We start from the raw sequence: 21,777 nt of genomic DNA on the forward strand, positions 1-21,777 counted from the left end.
TCCCACAAAAAATGTTAAAAATATTTTTTTAAAGGGGACAGGGTAGGAATACCCTGACCCCTTAGTTGTGGTGGTGGGGTCACAGGGACACTGCTGGGGGGGCTGGGGGTTAAAAACATTTTTTTTTTCATTTTACCGCAAAATCACAGGTGAATCCATGAATTTGGAGCAAAATTTAAAAATACAAGCTCAGTCTCCTGTCCTTGCTTTTTATATGCCCCCCTTGCTGGCCAGGTCTGGGGGCGTGCCTCCTTAATCAAAGGAGGGAGGTGCATGTGCCCCCCTCCATGGGCATTTTTATGCCCCGGGGACCCTCCTTCCCTGGGCTTATGTTAAAACTATGGCAGGGGGCAGTGTAGACCACCCCCAGCCCCGGGGACCAACACTTCCCCGGGGCTAAAAATAAAATGATTAGGGGGGACCGCGTGGACCCCCCTAAGCCCCGGGGACCACAACCTCCCCGGGGCTACAGTTAACATCAAAGTAGAGGGGCTGCGTGGCCCTTCCTACTAAGGCCAATTATGGCCCTGGGAACTGCCACCCCCCAGGGCCAGCTCCTGTTATGTCCCAGGGTGCCCACCTCCGGGACACAGCTGTTTCGTTTTGCTTGGCAGGAGCTCAGAGCTCCCACAAAGAAAGAGCAAACAATGGGGTTCCAGCAGGCGGGAGCTGTCAGAGTGCTCCCCCTTCTGGAAGCTGAGGCTTCATCTATTTTCCTGCATGCAGACATGCAGGCAGGGAAAGATGAAAGGTTTGCTCTTGCACACAGGGAGCTGCATTTGCAGCAGCTCACTGTGTGCAATAGCAATGCCAGGTCCTGCAGAAGTCAAGGAGCTGGCTGGGACTGAGGGGGCCTTGAGGCTCCCCCTGCAGTGTCGATCCTGCACACTGGTTGCCCTGGGAGAGCTCCAGGGCACCCAGGAAATATGGCTGGGCCCTGGGGGATGGGGTTCCTGGGGCAAAATTTGGCACAGGGAGGGGGCCATGTGGCCCACATACCCTTTTGATTTCACATATTGCAAGGCCAGGCCCCGGGGGATGGGGGCCCCCTCCCCTATTGAATTATGGCTGGGCCCCGGAGGAAGGGGTCCCCGGGGCCTAATCGGCCCAGGGAAAGGCCCTTCCAGACCCTCCCCCTATTGAATAATGGCCAGGCCCCGAGGGATGGGGTCCCTAGGATGAAATTGGCCCAGGAAAGAGGGCCGCGCAGCCCCTCTCCCCTATTGAATTATGGCCAGGCACTGGGCAATGGGCTTCGCAGGGCTGAAATCGGCCTCGGGAGGAACATTCTCATGCATCCACTCACAGACCCACACAGACACTCACACACCCACTCAGAGACTCATGCACCCTCTCACAGCCCCACTCACTCATGCACCCACTCACAGACCCACTCAGAGACCCATGCATTTACAGACCCACTCAGAGACTTGTGTACTCACCCACAGACCCAGAGATTCACACACCTACTCACAGACTCACTCAGATACTCACACATTCACTCAGATACTCACGTACCCACTCACACACCCACTCACAAGGCACCGCAGACAGTTATGTACCCACTCACACACCCAGTGAGACACTTATGCAGTCACTCCCACACTCACTCAGGCATTCATATACCCACTGACAGACCCACTCAGACACTCTCACACCCACACCCACTCACAGACCTACTGAGACACTCATGTGCTCACTCACACACTCACTGTCTGGTTTCTGGTTACAGTTAGGTTTTTCTTTTTAAAACCTTAGTAATTCATTCAAAAAACTAAAGGTCACAGTGACGTTATAGTTAGGAAATAACATTAAAAAACTGTAGAAATTCACTAAAAAAACAAAGGTTACAGGGACATTATAGTTAGGAAATACAATTTAAAAATCCTTAGACAATGACTGAAAAAACAAAGGTTACAGGGACATTATAGTTGGGTTCAGATTTTACTCAAAGCCAATGAAATTCAGCAGTTATAGTTACCAGACCTAACTATAACTTACGCCCCCATAACCCTACAACCTCTCATATACTCACTCCAACACAACCACTCACATACCCATTCACAGAACCATCCAAGTATTCACACACTCACTGATTTATGGAGCCACTCACACATCCACTCGCTAAATACAGCCACTTGCACAACCACTAACTCACCCATAGAGCCACTCATGCACCCACTCACTCACCATTTCAGCCACTCACACATCCAGTCATAAAGACATACAGACACTAACATACCCACTCATACATCCATACAGCCACTCACACACGGAGTTAATCAACCACACAGCTACTCAAATACCTACTCACCCACCCAACCAGTCACTCACTCAACCATACAGTTACTTACACACCCACTCACTTACTCATTCAGATACTAACACATGTACTCACTCACCTATACAGTCACTGACACAAGCACACACCCATACAGCCACTCTCACATTCACTCACCCATACAGTCACTCACACAACCACTCACTTACCCATACACCACTCGTGCACCCTCACACTCACCCATACAGCCACTTTCACATCCCATCACTCATCTATACAGTCTCTCACATACTCACTCACCCATACACCATTGACACACCCACTCTCTCACAACACAGCCACACACACAGCCACTCACTCACCCATACAAAAACGTATACACCCATAGAGCCACTCAGACACCTACTCACACATGGATACACACAGTCACACAGCTACTCACCCAGTAGTACACAGAGTATACTCATTTAACTTTTGTAGTTTCTTAGTACATATCTTTAACACTCAGAACCGTGTAGGAAACACTCACAATCACTGAATGATGTCATCAGTGATGTTATTTGAGATGTCAACAATGATGTCATCAGTGATGGCACAGACCATGTCATGAGTGATGTAATGTGTGAGGTCATAAGCAGTGTAATGTGGGAGTATAAGTTATGGTTAGCTCAGGTAACTTTAACTGCTGAATTTTACTGGTTTTGTATGAGTGAAATCTGAGCTTAGCTATAATGTCCATGCAACCTTTGTTTTTTTTAGTGAATTTCTAAGGTTTTTTTAAAATTCTATTTCCTAACTATAACATCCCTGTAACCTACAGTTTTTAATGTTATTTCCAAATTATAATGTCACTGTAACCTTTGGATTTTTAAATATATGTATATGTATAATGAATCCTGCAGAGTTTCCTTTAGAAAAAGCCAAGCACAGACTCCTTTATAGTGCTCAAGGTGCTTATTCAGCATATTATTCCAGAAACGCTGTAACCCGTTTCAGCCGTCACATTCAGCCTTGTTCACCCACACTCGCAAACCCATTTTGCATAGATAACATACTCATAAATGAGCTTTGTGCACAAATACTTCAATTGTGTTACGCCTTAGGAATTCATGATGCATGTGATGTAATTCTGTGCAATCACGACAAAAGTCATTATTTATTCAATTGTATGCGGTCACAACAGAGATTTCTATTCTTTTTTTGCTCTAATGAATTTATTTTATTTTGAGGCTCTAACTCAATATGTGAGATTTATGTTAACATTATGATGTTTAGATTAGATGGAGTTAACTCTGATATTGAAATTACGATGAATTACTAAGGCATAACAAATATGGAGGCATTTATACACATAGCTCATTTACCAGTATGTTGTCTATGTCAGTTAGTAACGCGAGTACTATAAATATGTACACCAAATGGTGCCACAAATGTGTGTGAACAAATCTAAGTGTGTCAGCCGAAACTTGTCACAGTGGTTCTGGAATAATTTGCTGAATAAACAGCTTGAGTAATACAAAGGAGTCTGTGCCTGGCTTTTTCTAAAGGAAATTCTATAGGATTCATAAGATTAAATGGAGTGGCTGACTCAGCTCTGCAGACCCCCCCCCCCACCCACTCCCCCCTCGAGTGCGAGTGACAGCATTGACCACAAAGGCTTTTTGCCAAATGAAGACGGAGAAATATATTTAAATATATATATCTAAAAAACAAAGAGACCTTATGGTTAGCTTTGGCTATAGCATGACAATGTATATTTAAAAAACATACTTAAGTTACAGTTATGGTTACAAATGAAAAACAAAACACTATTGAAATGTGCAAGACAAGACAAGCTCCGCAATCCATAAATCGCACACAAAATGCAATGCTCATGACCTAACTCTTGATGTGACAGCCACAATTGCAAACCCTGTAAGGAATCTTACAAATGAGAATGCAGATCATATTACCCATAGCACAATGAGAGAGAACAATACGAAAGTTGTATTATTTATTGGTTTCAGTATTTAATTGTGTTGTGCTTTTAGGTGCTGTTACTTATAGGTATAAATATTGAGAGGTCATAAGCATACAAGGCAATATTACGCATGGTTCCTGTTACATATTTGTTTATACCACTTGTTTAGTTTGGAGGATAGTTTGAAAGGGCTGTTTTCTTCAAAGAGCAACCAACAACAGACACTAATTAGAATTAGAATATTTAGGTTTTGTTTACCTTTCATTACTAAATTGTTGACAAAACAATGATCAAGGCTGAGGACCAATATATTTATGTGGTTCTCTGGCTACGGTGTTTACCACATAATTATGGATCCACAGCACTCGCCACATAATTTGAAAATTTTGCAGATTTCAAGAAAAAAATCTAGCTCAAATAGATAAAAATAATACTGCCAGATGATGTGTTGCATAATTTGCATTTATTTTTACTGCATAATTTAGATAACCTTGAAACATAATTTGGAATTATGAAGGACTACCTTAGATAATATTTTTAACCTAAGCTCTCAAAAAAGTATGCCATTTAGAAGAAGTAGAGTTTGCATGTTACCTTTATTGCATTGTCACCTGCATTCAAGCATGTGAATAGTAAAAGACTGAGGACAAAATGAGGTCCTGTAATATCCCATTGGTTCTTTTGAGGACACTTAAAGAGCATACTAAAACCTGGATAAGGATTCTTCTTGGTTCTCAAATTGACATACCAGGAGCAGTGGAAAATGGGTTAAAATGCGCTGTGTTTTGGCACACCTGCTTTTTTTACCTTCACCTGGCAGAACTAGCAGAACAAGTCGGTCAAGATTCCACAGCTGAGCAGTGTAAGGATTAATGTGCACATTACAGTGATGATATTGCATGAATAGATCTAATTCAGGAGGGTACAAAACAAATTATTTATGTTTCAGAACTTTAAAAATAATATGCACCTGATGATAAACATGCCAAAGGCCAAAATTATAATATTTGACTACTAGACTCATCTAATCAATTTACATGGAACATAAGCAACCAGCATCCAGAGGTAGTTGATGAATTTATCTATTTAGTTTTCATTTTCAGGAACAATTGCTCCACCATGAAGTTTGTAAAAAAGTCAGGTCACCAAAGCTTCATCTGTGGGTAATGCTCAGCAACTTTGTTTTATAGATCTATGTTTAGGCAAAATATTGAAGCATTACTTCGCATTTAATGTGTATAAATTATGTGTATTTGCACATGGGTTAGAATGTTGTAAGACCACTGACTACTATATTATGCCCCAGGTTGGAAGCACCTAAGGAAAGTATATCCAGTGGTAAGGAAGAGCTGCCCTATGCAGACACTCTGACTGGAAATGAACCTCGTAGGGATACTATACTCTAGCCACTGGCAAATTATTAGGAAGACATGCTATATTAAAATCAGCTATTCTAATTCAGTGAAACAAAACATGTACAAGGAACTAACATTACTGAAGAATTATTCATTGTCTTACATAGCAGTTAAAAAAGCTGTCGATCGTTTGGCAATGAATATTAATTTTAAAGATTATGCAATGTCAGCTATTGCTTTAAGAAATTGCTAAAGAAATTAGCAGGATAAAAAAATGGTGACTATGTTTGTAATCACTGTATCAAAATTAAAAAAAGGTGGTGCTGTTATGTAAAGATCTCCCAACCAATGGCAAACAATTTTATCTCAAAGCTAATTTAGATCTGTACGTTTGTAGTTTCAATATAAATTTTAAGAAAGAAGCGGTACAGCTAGTTGACAATCTATTGTCAAACTTATCAACGTCCACAAATAGGAATTGCAACCTCTGCATTTGCCAATTACAGGATGTGATGCACGTCCTACTTGTTTGTCCGGTTTAATCACGGGATACTGATCTTATAAACTTCTAATATTAACTAAACAGGGCATGGTAACATGATTCGAAGCAAAGCTTTGTTTAATTCACCTGATTTTTTTTAACATGTGTTATTGTTTGTTCAAGGTTTGTTATACTTTTTAATGCTACAGTGAGAAATTGGGTTACTGGTCGAGGGTGGCAAAACCCATCTCAAGCATCAACCACAATCCTTGTCAGAGCAAGGCACAAGTAAACCCCAAATGAATCTGTGCTCAATCCTCTGTTAGCTTGGCACAGAGCAGGCAGGCTTAACTTAGAGGCAATATGTGAAGTATTTATGTAGCAATACAAACAGTAATAAAGTGAAAACATAACACCAGCAAAACCTCCCACCAATTTAGAAAGATATAGCAAAATCTAATAAATAAATCAAGATCAAAACAACAAACATCCAATCAATTGAACTGGAGGAATGCAATTGTAAAGATTTAAGTGAAAATATCGCCAAAAAGCTCAAGGCGTCACTCTTGGCTATCTGGTCATGCAAGCTAAGGAGAAAGTCACAAGTTCAGGCTGACCGCGATAAAACGTGGGTCGGATTCACCGGACAGGTTAGTCCTGCAGAAAAGTTATCTTCTCAGTCCAGCACAAAGAGTCAAGTTCGTGGAGGAGGGAGTTTAGAGGAACATGGAAGCGGCCGGGGATGTATAGCGAAAAGCAAGCCTAGCGTTGTGGACGGACATTGCTGCAGTGTAAAGATCATGTTATTGTCGCAAATGGTCAGGCTGGTGCTTCGCGGTGGTGCTCCCAGTGAGCAGACGATGCTTTAGCCTAAAGGGTCGGGTTAAAGGAACTTTGAGTTGACGGGCAGTGCGAGTGCCAAGGTTTTGGCACCAATAGGCCAGTTTGCGGTCGCAAAGCGCCCAAAAACTCCAAATCAGCTCCACTGAGCCCACACCACGGGGCCAGGATCTGAGGGGCAGCACTTGCGCCTCAAGGGCTTGCTCCAGATGGATCTAGGTGCTGGTTCACACTAGTAGCATTTAATTTACGGGCCCTGGGCACAGGTAGTGCCACTTTACTAGTAACATACAAGTAAATTAGATATGCCAATTTGTCAGCAAAACAGGAGGTTTGAAAGCAAAAAATTAAGGGGGAAACCATCTCAAATATGACAGGTTTAACATGTGTTCCCACCCCCCCCCCCCCCCCCCCCTCAGCTGAAAGTGGGGAAAACTACCCAACCCTCGGGAAGTTCTAATCACTAAGGCAGAAAAACCTAGAGTGACAATCAGCGTTGGTGTGATCTGTTTTAGTCCATTGCTCCTAGGCGGATGGATCATCTTAACACTTTGGGATTCTCAGCCCTGATCTGCATTAGCCATCTGAGGGGTCTGTGGTCTGTCTGAAGCCGGAAGTGAGCATCAAACAGGTATGGTCTCAACCTCTTCAGTGCCCAGACCACTGCAAAGGCTTCCCTTTCTACTGCACTCCACCTTTATTTCCGCGGAAGTAACCTCCTACTGATGAAGTCTAACGGTTGATCCAGGCCCTCTTTGTTTAGCTGTGAAAGCACTGCCTCTATGCCATGCTCTGGTGTATCTGTCTGCACAATTAATTCTCTGAAAAAGTCAGGGGCCTTGAGCATGGATGCTGTGCACATGTGCTGTGCACATGGCCTTCTTCAGGGTGTCAAACTCGTTCTAGCAAACCTCCTGCCAGATCGCCTGTCAGGGCTGCTTTTTAGAAGTCAGCTCTGTAAAGGGAGCAACAATGGTGCCATACCCCTTAACAAATCTCCTGTAGTATCCAGTTAGGCCTAGGAAGTCTCCCACCTCGTTCTGGGTGTTGGGGGGTTCCAAAGGCATAATGGTTTGGATTTTGGCATGGATGGGCTGCACCTTGCCTCCTCCCACTTGGTGTCTCAAGTAAACCATGGAACCCTGCCCTATGTGACACTTACTGGCCTTGACAGTCAGGCCAGTCCTCTGCAGAGCCTAAGGTATTTCCCTGAGGTGGTACAAATGGTCCTCCCAGCTGGAGATGAAAACACTGATGTCTTCTAGTTAGGAGGTACGGAAGTTCTCCAACCCAGCCAGGACCTGGTTGACCAATCTATGGAAGGTGACAGGGGCATCCTTAAACCTGAAGGGCATCACCCGGAACTGGAAATGCCCTTCGGGGGTGAGAACGCAGATCTCTCCTTGGTCCCCTCAGACAGAGGCAATCTGCCAGTACCCAGACGTTAAATCAAACGTGCAGAGGAACTTGGCAGCTTCCAACTGATTTTTTAGCTCATCAGCTCGGGAGAAGGGGTCTGCGTCAGTCTTGGTCACAGCATTGAGCCCCCTGTAATCCACACAGGACCTACGTTCTATGGTTGTACCTGGAGGAGCAGCCTTGGGGACCAACAACGCTGGGCTGGACCAAGGACTGTTTGAGGGATCAATGACCCCTAGTTCCAGCATTTTGCAGACTTCTTCCTTTATGCTGGCTCTCACCTTATCAAGATAGCCTGTAGATGTTACTTTTCACAGGCATACCGTTCCTAGTGTCAATATTGTACGTGCATCATGTAGAGAGTCCTGGGGTAAGGGAGAAAAGAGAGGCCTGACTGCCCCAACAGTTGGCGGCAGTCCCTCTGTATCTCCAGGTTCAGGGTAGGGGAGAGACTGACACCTTCCACTGACCCATCCTGCTCCTTGAAAGAAAGGAGGATGGGGAGAGGTTCACTCTCCTCTGCTACTCCCTAACATATGACCAGAAGCATGCTTACCTCAAAGCTTTCAAAGTAGGGCTTGAGGTGCTTCACATGCAAAACCCTTAAAGGGGTCTTCAGAGTCTTGGGGTCCACCGGGCAGGTGACCTCACTCTGGTGTTCTTTCACCTCATAAGGCCCTGACTAGCTGTCCCTTAGGATCATGGGCTCCACAGGCTCCATCAACCACACTTTTTGGCCAGGCTGAAACTTAATCTGAGTGGTCTTTTAGTCATACCACCATCTCATGACCTCCGGGCTTGCTTCTAGATTCTCTTTAGCCTTCTTCCAGAAGCATTTCATCTGGGTACAGAGCCAGCATGTAGCTTTCCTAGGAGCTTGCTCTCAACCCTCCGTCAACCGACTAAGACCCTCGCACAGGGTGCCAGTACAGAACCTCAAAGGAGCTGAATCCAACCTCCCAAACAGCAGGCATGGCAAGAGGACGTCCCACTTCTGCCTCAAGGACTCCGAAAGGTCTATGATCATGCCCTTTAGGATCTGGTTGAACCTCTCAACCAGCCCATTTGCTTGGGGATGGTATGGTGTGGAGAACTTATAGATAACCCCACACTCCTTCCACATGGACTTCATGTATGTAGACATGAGGTTGGTACAGAGGTTAGATATTTTCTCCCTGGGGAACCCCAAAGAGGTAAATATCCCCATCAGAGCTCTTGCCACTGTGGGTGCAGTCACTGTCCTCAGAGGTATAGCCTCCAGGTACCTGGTGGCATGGTTCACTAAAACCAGGATAAACTTGTTGCTTAGGGCTGTCTTGGGGTCCAAAGGATCAACAATGTTGATGCCCACCCTTTCAAATACCAATGAACAGGAATGGCTGCAGGGAACCCTTGCACTTCCCTCCTCGCTTGCCACTGACCTGGTAGGTAGGGCATAACCTATAGAAAGCATCTAATGCCATCCTCATCTGCGGCCAATAAAGGTAGGTGACAAGCCTTTCAAAGGTCTTGTCCCGCCCTAGATGACATGCCACAGGAACATCATGAGCCAGTTGTAGTAGAAATCCCTGTAGCACTGGGGACCGCCAACATACAGGTTGCACCATGTTAAGGAACTTTAGGCTCGCTCTACAGAAGACCATTCTCCTAATAAATTAGGTGATCACCAGAGGTGTTGCCAGCTGCCTGGGCCTCGGCATGCTGTCGGTTCCGGAGCGTCAACATCAGGTTCATCCTCTCCTCATACCATTGTAGTTTCAGAAGCAGGTTTCCCATGGTTCTTGCCATTCTTGTTTTAGGCAGGCATCTAGGCCATCCTTCCCGGCTCCACGTGCTTCTGACTACCCTATCGGGCAGTCATCAAGCGTATGGTCAGGCACACCCACTCAGACAACCCTAACATCTTTAAGTGTGACTTAAGCTCCATCTCTTTCAGGATTGTGTGTTCAACGTCATCGCCAAACAGACAATGCACAGACATGGACAGACTCACATCTACCCTCGAGGAACCTGAGACCCCCCACTCAAAGGGAACCAGAGCCACTGGATAGTGACTTTCATGCCTGTCAGCTACAATAACCTGGAGGAATACATTAAGGACTACGTGCCTGTAGGCCACCAGATGACATCTGACATTTGTCATGCTGGCTCCAGTGTCTCAACCCTCTGGCCATTGATGGTGACCCACTGCCTGTACTTCCTAGTATTGCTAGCCATGCCAGTTCTATACACCATCTCTCTACAACCCAGGGACACTAAGGTAACCTCTACACTACCCCCCATACTAGATAGGGCAATCGCCTCCCCAAATGCTACACTACCCAGCCTCACCTGTGAGTCCATCTTGCCTTGAGAACCTCCTCTGCCCTTAACTGAGAGTCATTCTTGCCTTGAGACCCCCTCTGTCCTCACCTGTGAGTCCATCTTGCCTTGAGAACCCCCTCTGTCCTAACCTGTTTTTTTTTTTGTTTTTTTTCCCCCAGAGTTTTATATAGTGCGAACTTGACCCGAATCCAATCAGGTATCAGACCGCTTTACATAGCACCAGTTACGTTACATGAGGACACACATTCATTTTTTTGGGGGGTTTTTTGTTAGGCACGGGGAGATTAAGTGATTTGCCCAGAAATACAGGATGTTTTAGCGTCATTAACGAGACTCGAACCCAGTTCCTCCAGGTCCGAGGTCGAGTGCCCTAACCGTTAGGCCAACTCCTTCTTGCCTTGGGACCCTCCTCTGCCCTCACCCGTGAGTCCATCTTGCCTTGAGACCCCCCTCTGCTCTCACCTGAGAGTACATCTTGCCTTGAGACCCTCCTCTGCCCTCACCTGTGAGTACATTTTGCCTTGAGACCCCCCTCTGCTCTCACCTGAGAGTACATCTTGCCTTGAGACCCTCCTCTGCCTCACTTTGAGTACATCTTTGCTCGAGACCCTCCTCTGCCCTCACCTGTGAGTCCTTCTTGCCTTGAGACCCCCCTCTGCCCTCACCTGTCACTCCATCTCCCTTGAAACCCTCCTCTGTCCTCACCTGTGAGTACATCTGGCCTTGAGACCCTCTTCTGCCCTCACCTGTGAGTCCATCTTGCCTTGAGACCCCTCTCCTACCCTCACCTGTCACTCCATCTTGCCTTGAGATCCCCCTCTGCCCTCACCTGTGAGTACATTTTGCTTTGAGACCCTTCTCTTTCCCCACCCGTGAGTCTATCTTGCCTTGAGACCCCCCTCCGCCCTCACCCATGAGTCCATCTTGCCTAGGAACCCTCCTCTGTCCTCACCTGTCACTCCATCTCCCTTGAGACTCCCCCTGCCCTCACCTGTGAGTCCATCTCCCTTGAGACCCCCCTCTGTCCTCACCTGTGAGTCCATCTTGTCTTGAGATCCTCCTCTGCCCTCACCTGTCACTCCATCTCCCTTAAGACCCCCTCTGCCCTCACCTGAGAGTCCATCTTGCCTTGAGACCCTCCTCTGCCCTCACCTGTGAGTACATCTTCCCTCGAGACCCTCCTCTGCCCTCACCTGTGAGTCCTTCTTGCCTTGAGACCCTTCTCTGCCCTCACCTGTCACTCCATCTCCCTTGGGACCCTCCTCTGTCCTCACCTGTGAGTACATCTTGCCTTGAGATCCTTTTCTGCCCTTACCTGTGAGTCCATCTTGCCTTGAGACCCCTCCACTGTCCTCACCTGTGAGTCACTCTTGCCTTCAGACCCCTCTCCTACCCTCACCTACCACTCCATCTTGCCTTGAGATCCCCCTCTGCCCTCACCTGTGAGTACATCTAGCCTTGAGACCCCCCTTTGCCCTCACCTGTCACTTCATCTCCCCTGAGACCCTCCTCTCCCCTCACATGTGAGTCCATCTTGCTTTGAGATCCTTCTCTTCCCTCACCCGTGAGTCTATCTTCCCTTGAGACCCCCCTCCGCCCTCACCTGTGAGTCCATCTCCCTTGAGACCCCCCTCTGCCTTTACCTGTGAGTACATCTTACCTTGAGACCCCCCTCCGCCCTCACCCGTGAGTCTATCTTCCCTTGAGACCCCCCTCCGCCCTCACCCGTGAGTCTATCTTCCCTTGAGACCCCCCTCTGCCCTCACCTGTGAGTCGATCTCCCTTGAGACCCCCCTCTGACCTCACCTGTGAGTACATCTTCCCTTGAGACCCTTCTCTTCCCTCACCTGTGAGTCTATCTTCCCTTGAGACCCCCCTCTGCCATCACCTGTGAGTCCTTCTTGCCTTCAGACCCCCCTCTGTCCTCACCTGTGAGTACATCTTACCTTGAGACCCCCCTCCGCCCTCACCCGTGAGTCCATCTTGCCTTAAGACCCTTCTCTTCCCTCACCCGTGAGTCTATCTTGCCTTGAGACCCTCCTCTTCCCTCACCCGTGAGTCTATCTTGCCTTGAGACCCTTCTCTTCCCTCACCTGTCTATCTTCCCTTGAGACCCCCCTCTGCCCTCACCTGTGAGTCCATCTTACTTTGAGACCCTTCTCTTCCCTCACCTGTGAGTCTATCTTCCCTTGAGACCCCCCTTTGCCCTCACTTGTGAGTCCATCTCCCTTGAGATCCCCTCTGCCCTCACCTGTGAGAACATATTACCTTGAGACCCCCTCCGCCCTCACCCGTGTGTCCATCTTACCTTGAGACCCCCCTCCGCCCTCACCCGTGAGTCCATCTTTCCTTGAGACCCTTCTCTTCCCTCACCCGAGAGTTCATCTTGCCTTGAGACCCTCATCTGTCAGTAAATCTTACCTTGAGACCCCTCCCCTCCCCTCATGTCACTTACCTGCCCTCACTCGCCTTCCTTGTGAGGCCCTCTGCTCACAGACCACCACCACTGCTTCCTGTGCCAGTCTGCCCCGAGGGCTCGGTCTGCAGCTGGGGCCGGAGCGCCTGGATTCCTCTCCGCACCAGCACTTTGATCTGTCAATATTAAAAAAAAATCCACGTTTAAAAAAGACAGGACAGTCGTTGAGCAGTTGCACAAGCGGATATTCGTTTGCTCCAAGTCAGCAAAATTTCACCTGATGACCGGCCCTGTCCGGCGCGCGTGAGCCTCGGTTCCTGTCCCAACTGATAGGCCCTTGCCATAGGATGCACACTGACCTCCGCCATCGACAGCGACGGCGGACTAACCGCTCAGTCTGCGGGCCGGGAGGGACTGAGCATGTGGGTACTTTTTGGTTGAACGCCCTCCACACACTCCCCATACTGCAAGGCCCGAATTATTCCGTGTGTGGCTCACTAGAGATCGATTCTGCCCGAGGGCAGCCCTGAAATCAAGGGCAGGTATGGGGACCACCCACAGGATCCAGGGGGTTGTGCACCTGCAGTCTAGAAAACCATCACCCTCCAGGGGGCGGGGCAGAAGGAGACTGGTAGACCCTGCGGGAGACGTGAACTCCACCAGTACGATTGGAACAAATGTATTGCATTGAGCTGATTGGTTGAAGTACTGGGTTGATTCGACGTTTCATTGGTTGTGGTTTCACAGAGAAGGATGAAGGCTTTTAACTGAGGCAGCTTCTGATTGGTCCTTGTGTGTGGTGTGAGGGTGCGGTCCTTATGATTGGCTAGGTCTTACCACTGGTGGCGCTCAGTGCGACAATCTTTGTTGACACCTCCACAAATGACCACCTTTACAAATTCGGTCACCACCACCCCCCAATGGTGCCACTCATCTTTCCTTAGCCCCCCACTCACCTTTTTTTTTTATAGCACTACTCATCCCAATCTAGACTGTCATAGCGCTTTGGAACAAAAACATATTATACAGAGACACTGAATCATACAAGTTTGTAAATCAATGTATAGGAAATGTTACTTAAGACAATGAGGACTTCAAAGTGTAGGAGTCACAGGTCCTTCATACTGCTAGGCATTATGGGACAGATTTACAAGCCCCTTGCGCCACTTTTGTGTCACTTTTCCCATGTTAAAAGTGACGCAAAAGTGGCGCACAGGGCTTGTAAATCTGTTCCTATATGTTTAGAGTACGTCATCTGGAGAAGCGAAGGGGTAGATTGACTACATTTCTACCATGTGCAGTAATTAAAGTTGGTGCGCTGCGTTGCCTGGAAAGGAGAGAGCTGCGTTGCGTGGAAAGGAGAGAGCTGCGTTGCCTGGAAAGGAGAGAGCTGCGTTGCCTGGAAAGGAGAGAGCTGCGTTGCCTGGAAAGGAGAGAGCTGCGTTGCGTGGAAAGGAGAGTGCTGCGTTGCGTGGAAAGGAGAGTGCTGCGTTGCGTGGAAAGGAGAGAGCTGCTTTGCGTGGAAAGGAGAGAGCTGCGTTGCGTGGAAAGGAGAGAGCTGCGTTGCCTGGAAAGGAGAGAGCTGCTTTGTGTGGAAAGGAGAGAGCTGCGTTGCCTGGAAAGGAGAGAGCTGCGTTGTGTGGAAAGGAGAGAGCCGCGTTGCCTGGAAAGGAGAGAGCTGCTTTGTGTGGAAAGGAGAGAGCTGCTTTGCCTGGAAAGGAGGGAGCTGCTTTGCGTGGAAAGGAGAGAGCTGCGTTGCCTGGAAAGGAGAGAGCTGCGTTGCCTGGAATGGAGAGAGCTGCGTTGCCTGGAAAGGAGAGAGCTGCGTTGCCTGGAAAGGAGAGAGCTGTGTTGCGTTGAAAGGAGAGAGTTGCGTTTCGTGGAAAGGAGAGAGCTGCGTTGCGTGGAAAGGAGAGAGTTGCGTTGCCTGGAAAGGAGAGAGCTGTGTTGCGTTGAAAGGAGAGAGTTGCGTTGCGTGGAAAGGAGAGAGGTGTGTTGCCTGGAAAGGAGAGAGCTGCATTGCGTGGAATGGAGAGAGGTGTGTTGCCTGGAAAGGAGAGAGCTGCGTTGCCTGGAAAGGAGAGAGCTGCTTTGCCTGGAAAGGAGAGAGCTGCTTTGTGTGGAAAGGAGAGAGCTGCTTTGCCTGGAAAGGAGAGAGCTGCTTTGCGTGGAAAGGAGAGAGCTGCGTTGCCTGGAAAGGAGAGAGCTTTTTGATGCAAATCCCTTTCCACCAAAGTTAGGAGACGGGGATTAGCGCAAAAACAACATTTTGCATCAAGTTTGCACCAGTTCTGTGATGCAAACCAGGCACAATGTGTGAGTATATCTGCCTATAAAGTCTGGACTTGAAACTAAACACATGGATTGCGTTGTCATAGTAATAACATTGCATTACCCAAAGGAACCCTTTCAAGCAACCTTAAAATAATGAAATATTGATGGGAAAAACAATAAGGTTCTAAAGCTATGGTTTCCAATTTGCATGCTGAGCTTTGACGCCAGTTCATAGGTCAATGTGCTGGATTAGAAGGCGTGTAGCTTATGAACTTCAAGTGAGAAAAGGATCCCTGTGACAAAAGCAATAGGTCACTGAGCTAGCTACATAAAATACTAATCCATGATCCGCATGGCACACGTTCTTTGCAGCTGGAACATCAACCCTCTATACTACTGTTTCATGAGTGAAAACTGTGACTAAACAAATCGAAGTTCTCGCCATCGAGTGCCTTAACCACCTGAGTTATCATGCCTTGGTAAATATCCCCTGGAAAAGGTCTCTGCAGGCTGCCTTTATCTCAGCTCAGCCTGTCACACAAAGGGCGCCCCTTCGACCTTGGCACCCGGTGCGATGGCACCGGTCGCACCACCCTAAATCCGACACTAGGCTTACCTTGGCCAAATATATGCAGGTTGCTATTGTGACACAACTAAAGGAAGCGGCTAGAGTCATTACCCTATAGTGGAGTGTCCCCCCCGAAGCCCCTGAGTGCCACAAGAGGAGGATACAGACAGGAAAGGAGCTTCTTTGATCGAGAGCGGAGGGTCTCGCAACAATCAGAACGTCTTCACATCTAAAACCCATACCTATTGTTTTTGCCAGTGCTTGTTCTCAATGGAAGTAAAATAATGCAGTGTAAAAATATAATCTTGTGGTTCTCATGTTTTGCTGCGCTCCGGATGTGCTTTCGGGCGTCATGCCCTGTCCTGACCCAGCCCTGGATTTCATGCTGAACTAATGGTCTAAACACAGATAAATTGTATTGTTCCAGTGAGGATCTGATGCACTCAATTACAATTACAATTTATTTATTATGTTTTGGCACTCCAAAGAGGGCCACACAAACAAAATACACAAAATACATGTACATATACCATCATAAGAAGAAAAAGGTAAACAGTTACAACACTCTCCGTTAAAAAGGACATACTACGACACAGTCCTCCTTATTTCATCAATAAATATCTAAAAAACCTTTAAAAAAGTTAAAAATATTGAAGCAAAACATTTCATTGGGAGGAGTATATAAAGCCTTTAAAAAATAATTTGCATCAAGAATTCCCAATTGTAAACAAATTGATCGTAGCCACTTTAAACGAAGTGAGCGCATGCAGGACAAATAAACAATACATGAGTACAATCCTGTGCGGACATATTACAAAAATTACATTGGGGTGAAGATCCATACCATTTAGCCAAGAGAGAATTAAGCGGCAATAGATCTTGCCTCAAAAGAAACCAAAATCTCCGAATGCCGTGTGATAAATTCCAAAATACATAAGATTGAGCAAGTTTCCTAGAATACGTGTTAAACAGAAGGACGCTTCGCTTCTTGGCTGTCATGGATTCTTTATCCCTCATGAAGCAAAGAGTCCAGGAAGCCTGTTTCAAAAGAGATTTTAGTTGGGAAGGAGAAATAGTAAAGATAGAACTCTCATCTAATTCAAGGAGTGCCACAGCCTTTCTAAAATTCTTAACAATTTGAGAGTGCTCTTTAAAACTTCCCAGTAATTCTCTCTTGAGCAGGGATCTCAGAGTCCCCATTTCTCCTCTAGCGAGGCTGGCGACCCAACGTACTAATGCAGACAGGGCCTGTACCCAACTGCTACGCAGACCAAATTCAAGTCTAAGAGCAGCTGTAGAGCAAGCAGAATTCAGAGAGGTTAAAGACCTTAATAATTTTCCTTCAATCATATGAAGGAAGCCCCAGTGTTTTAAATCGACCAATTCTATTCCATATAGGAGAGTAGAAGGGATTTTTGCCTTATAAACCTCTAGTAAAAAAGCAAAGTGTCTTCTCCCTGTAGCGGAATAAAGAGCACTCAAGCTTTTGCCTTGAGACAGGGCTTTACGAGAGTTGTTATCAATGTGCTGCCTCTCGCTCAGGTTTGCAGAAACAATTCTTCCTAAAAAGGTATATGATTTAACCACTTCCAATTTCTGCCCACTTACTGACCAGCCATAATTCTCGAATTTAGATTTTTTCCTCCCCGTAATGCACATAACTTTACTTTTTGAGGCATTTATCCTCAAGAAGTGGGACTCAGCAAAGTCATGTAAAGCCTGCAGACGATTAGCTAGACCTTTAGGGGTTAGATCTAGAATTAAAATATCGTCAGCATATAGAAGGCAGGCTATAGGATAGCCCCCCACTACCGGGGCTATGCCAACACAAGATGCAAGTGAAGTTGGAAGATCAGCAATATACAGGGAGAACAGCAGAGGAGCCAGAAGACAACCCTGCTTTAAACCATTAGTGGAGGGAATAGCCCGCGAGAGCCCCCTTTCTCCACCCTGTAACACTCGACACCAAGTGTCCGAATGTAGAGATCGTACTAGGTCTAATAGAAGAGAGGGCATACCCAATATAGCTAGCTTTCTCCACAGCAAAGGACGATCCACTTTATCAAATGCTGTGGAGAAATCAATAAAGGCCGCATAGACTCCTCCGCCCCGAACTCTTACATATTTATCTAGCATAACCTGCAGGGCTGTAAGGTTATCCAAAGTACCATGCCCTTTGCGAAAGCCCGTTTGTTCAAGGGGTAAAATCTGGTTCACCTCGACCCAATCGGTAATTAGAGCTAGAAGGCATTTGGAAAAAACTTTTCCAATAGCATCAAGAAGGGCTATCTGACGATAGTTCATTGGGTTATTCCTATCTCCCTTCTTGAACAGGGGAACCAAAATGCTCCCCTTCCAAGAAGATGGCACAATCTTACTGGAAAAGCAAGCTCTAAATAGAGGAAAGAGAATCTTACTCCATAAGACAGGGTCTAACTTTAGTATCGAAATGGGAAGTTCATCGGGCCCCATAGCTCCAGAGGAGCGCATATCCTTAATGGCCATTTCAATGGTTTTCTCTGAGGGGGCTTCAATGGGAAGCTCAACATCTCTAGGAGCTCCTAAGGAGCATTCACAATCAAATGCTACGCCATTCCCAGCATAAAGGTCGGAGATATACGAAACCCATAACGATTCAGCAATAGGAATAGGATGAGGGCTGACTCTAACTCCACAACCCTCTCCAATGAGAGACCAAAATTTTCTAACATTACCATGAACAACCGCCTCCCGTAAGCTTATCCAAAGAGAATCCTCTTTTTCCTTTTTAAGTTTCTTCTTAATGCGACTTCTCCTTCTTTTTAACAGATATATTTTGTTTTTTAATTCAATAGATCTGCACAGAAATTGTTCCCGCACTAACCTATTTATCGCCTTATTTAAAGGGATCAAAGAACTGGGAACGAAGCTCCTTTTTTCAGAAAAAGTGGATCGATTAGCAACACGAATAACCTCCTTCATGAAGTTCTCAAAATGAGTCAGTTCAGAACCCTGCCAATCATTCAATTCTAGGATAGTTTTTCCTAAAATACATTTCAGGCCCTTCCTGGCTTTAAAATTCCAAAAACATCTTCCAGTATTCTTATGAAAATTAACTATATCGCTATTAAGATACCATGAGTCTGAACTTGGAAAAAATAAAGACAAATTTATAGTAATCACCTTGTGATCACTAAATAATGTCGGTAGGACTACCAAATCTTTTACAGAAGAAAAGATATCATAGTCAATGATTACATAATCCAAGATTGACTGACTGAAGGGGGATCTATGAGTATAATTGGCAGGAGAATCAGAGGGGAGCCTACCATTCACAATTATCCCCTCAGTTGCAGAAAGTTCTTCCAATAACAATTTCCCTCTTTTATTAGTTTTGATTTTATTAGGGAAGAGAATCTGAGGGATAAGGAAGGCTTCTTCTTTACATTTATTTCTAAATAACTCTAAACTAGAGTTAGAGACCTTACAATTAAAATCACCGACTAACAGCACATGGGGGGGTGTATCTAGCTCTTTAAGCTGTTTGATATATGAAAAGACTTGCTTCAATAAAATATTAAAACATTCATCTGGGGGAATATATACATTTATTATAACTAATGAAGTATTGGTACCCCTACTTGATAGCGAGCGGAGGGTCACTGCCTGAAAGAGGTTCTTTGGGTCAACATAATGTGTAAAATTCCATTTCAAACTATTTGACAAGAGGCACGCAAGACCACCTTTTGCATGCCCTTTCTTTGATGGTGATGCCCTTGCCTCAAGGACAAAATAATCTTTCCCTGCACATAAACTACTAGGACACCAGGTCTCTTGGAGGCAAATAATACTAGCTTTCATGGAGAATAAATATTGAAGTTTCTCGGGATTATTATGTATCCCGGCAGCATTCCAGGAGATAACTTTTAAACTGTTGCTAAAGATGTTGAAAGAGCTTAGGATTGTCTAAGGTTTTAGTAGACAAAACCCCAGGCAACCAATTCCACTGAAAATTATCTTTGTTTGGGGGAATATTCTGGGAGAGCGAAACTGGCATTACCTGCGTCACCCGGCGAGTATTTTTAGAAACAGAGATCTTTAATTCATCATATAGGGAAGAGAAAGTATCTTGATCATTGCCCTGCTGAGAGAGTCTATTAAGAGGGGAACAATTTCTCCCAAAGGGGAGAACAGGTAAAACATCAATTCCCCTACACTGAAAACTCTCCGCCTGTTGCAAAATAAGATTTAGTATAAGTTTAGAGTAGAACTTTACCCTAACAAAGGGAGCGGATGCTGTTCCTAATATAGAAACTAAGTCGATATCATTTGAATGAATTAATTTTAGGCTCTCAATTTCCTTAAAATATTTGAGTAGCCATGCTCTATTTAGGTATAAGTCAGAATCGAATAAGGGTAAAAAATCTACTGTAAATGTGTCACCAAAGGCTTCAGGCATATTTGAGGGCAAATGCTGGGGCCGAACCTCTCCAACATCCGAAGCAGGAAAAACGGGGGCACAAGGATCAAGGGCTACAGACCGCAAGGGGACCGGCCCAGGCAATTCTACCTCGGGTAAAGGAGTTGCCCAACTCCCTACTTCCGGTGGGGGACCATTCCCAGGGCAATCAGAAAAGGTTTCTGTGCCCGGAACTGGGGGCTTTAAGATATCAGAGGAATGGGAAACCACCTCCTTGCCCGCCGATTCTCCGGACATTTGGACCTTAAAGTCTAAAACCTGAGAATCCTCAAAAATAATTTGTTTCTGCTTTTTCTTTCTAAATCTACGGATTGGTTTCCTCTTTTTTCCTAAATTCTTTCTTTGTTTTCTAATTTTTCCCTTTTCAACCCCCCCTAATCCCTTTGATTCAGGTATAAAAATTGGAAATAGTTCTTTTTCAGCTTTTGGAGCAGCAATCTCAACGCTTTCTTCTTCAATTTCAAGGTCGCAGAGCTTTGCGCAATTAGATACGAGTGAAATGGGGGCTACAAGGAGCTTATTTTTAGGGGTATCCACGAGTTTATTTTGGAGTGAGTTTTCATTTTCGTTTAAGAGCACACTACCCAACTCGTGCCCCTGAAGGCTTACTTTAGGAATTATATCAAGAACCTTTTCCGGAGCTTTTAACAATAAAGCTTTTAATATCTGAGTAACAGATTCCAGAATGCAATCGGAACTTCCCACAAATTTACTCAATAACTGCAGGATGGAGGCCAGCAAATGTTCCAATGCAATCAAGGATTCAGAAATCGGTTTTTCCACTTTATCATAACCGAGCAAACCCTTATGCCCAGTGTCAGATAAATTAAGCAGTGGACTCATGGAAAAATTAGACTGAGAAAAAATATCTGGCGATTTTAGGGAGGGGGTACTACTAAAAAGAAAAAGACCAGAAGAAGAAACACCAGTCGGGGGTTTGATCACTTCAGGTAAGTTCAAAGGACCGTCAGCTAAGTATCGACCACAAAGCTCAAGGTCAATACTTGACAACTGAGAAACACCCTTACTGTCCATCATTAATTGTGAACCTCTAATGGGATCAGTAAGAGGAAGCTCTGTAGAAATGACTGGCACATTGGTTTGCTGCTCAATCTTGGGATAAAAAGAAACATCCCCATTATTTCCTGACCTATCAGGTGGCAATGGGAGGGGGTCTTCGGAAGGCGGGATATCTGATTGATCTTTTATCCCCCTACTAGACACAGTCTTCTCCCAAAATTGAGGCAGCAGGGATTGACCCTTTAGTACCGGGTTACTGGGAGATCTGTTACTAGGGGAAGTGGGTTTTGACAACATACAAACCCTATCCCCTAAAACTCTCCCCGAACGTAGTTTTTTGGCCGACATCTTTATACAACAAGGTACTATAACCCCAAAT

At 45.7% G+C, this 21,777-nt stretch overlaps 1 protein-coding gene across 4 annotated transcripts in view; it reads right to left on the bottom strand.

Moving 5' to 3' along the window:
- LOC146782976 (asialoglycoprotein receptor 1-like) overlaps positions 1-13,191 on the bottom strand; it is a 172,316-nt gene extending 159,125 nt beyond the window's left edge. For all 4 annotated transcript variants that reach the window (XR_014972186.1, XR_014972184.1, XR_014972185.1 and 1 more), the window contains exon 1: positions 13,117-13,191. The gene's annotated coding sequence lies outside the window, so the exon portion shown is untranslated. The remainder of the gene's footprint in view (positions 1-13,116) is intronic.
- Positions 13,192-21,777: the final 8,586 nt, after the last annotated feature.

This window comes from Triturus cristatus, chromosome 12 (genome assembly GCF_964204655.1).
Source record: "Triturus cristatus chromosome 12, aTriCri1.1, whole genome shotgun sequence".
Classification (NCBI taxonomy): domain Eukaryota; kingdom Metazoa; phylum Chordata; class Amphibia; order Caudata; family Salamandridae; genus Triturus; species Triturus cristatus.